Source organism: Hipposideros armiger, unplaced genomic scaffold, assembly GCF_001890085.2.
Source record: "Hipposideros armiger isolate ML-2016 unplaced genomic scaffold, ASM189008v1 scaffold_233, whole genome shotgun sequence".
Lineage (NCBI taxonomy): Eukaryota > Metazoa > Chordata > Mammalia > Chiroptera > Hipposideridae > Hipposideros > Hipposideros armiger.
The window spans coordinates 2,424,471-2,425,845 of record NW_017731583.1 but is presented as its reverse complement, the minus strand read 5'-3'; positions in this window follow the sequence as shown (position 1 = coordinate 2,425,845).

Genomic DNA, 1,375 nt, shown 5'->3' with positions numbered 1-1,375 from the left:
AGTGTTATGATGGATACAATGTTGCTAGATGATAGAAATCTTTTAGCTTCTTTATAACCTTATGGGGCCACCATCATATATGCTGTTTGTCACTGACCAAACCACTGTCATGTGGTTATGTAAAGCATGACTATGATGTGGAGTATTTGCAAAAATTCTTCAAAGTCTATGTTTCAATTTATATGTAACAGCATTCATTATTTTGCTTAAAAATGTAAACGAAATAATGGTTCTAAGTTCTTCTAAAGCCAAGAAGCCATTTGAGCTTCTCCCTGGTTTAAATCCTTATTGTTTAGAAGCAATCAGAGGGATACCCATTCCTAACAGAAACATTATGCTAACTTTTAGTGACCTTAGAATTTATTCATCCTTTCAACTTTTGTGTGTGTGTGTTTCATACTATGTGGTAATTATTAAAGGCATTTAAACAAATCCAGTTAGGAACATACATCATTTAAAAATTATTTATAACACTGAAAGAACCGAACACTTTACTTGAAGTTACGTAGAGTTAAAAAAACTTAAATGCTGGAAGAACTTAACCAGGTTTGAGATCAGCTTTGGCTCTAAGTGACTAACTTCTTAGTGTCAATTGCAAGACTTTTGCCCTCAATTACCTTTCTCCTCCCTCATTTTTTTAACATTATATTTACTTTTGGAGATTCTGAAAACACTTCCAATGTGAATGGTATTTTATTAATTTAACAAAGCCTTTGGATTTGGGTTATCTTTTTAACAACTAAAAACCCTAACAATCATTTAATAAAGAGAATTTTTATATACGTCACAATTTTACTTAATCACTGTAGCCTGATGATTGATGGGAGGACAGAGACTAGGTCATACTTGGAAGAAATTGTGACATATCTATTAGAATGGCTAAAACTCAAAACACTGACAGCAAATTCTGGTGCGGGCATGGAGCAACAGGAACTCTCATTCGTGGCTGATGGGATGCAAAGTGGTACAGCAACTTTGAAAGACAGTCTGGCACTTTCTTACAAAGCTATACATAGCCTTATATGTAGGATCCAGCAATCACTCTCCCTGGTATTATTGCAAATAAGTGGAAAAATGCATGTTCACACAAAAAGCCGAGCACACATGTTTGTAGAAGTTTGTATTCAGAATTGCCAAAACTTGGAGGTCATCGAGATATCCTTCAATAGGTAAATGGATAAACAAACTGTGTGGTATAGTCATACAATGAAATAGTATTCAGTTATGCAAAGAAATGGGTTATCAAGCTTTAAAAAGATATGAAGGAGTCATCAAAACATACTGCTAAGTGAGATAAGTCAATGTGAAAAGGCTATATGTATGATGCCAACTACGACATCCTGGAAAAGTAAAAACTACAGTGACAGTAAAAAGA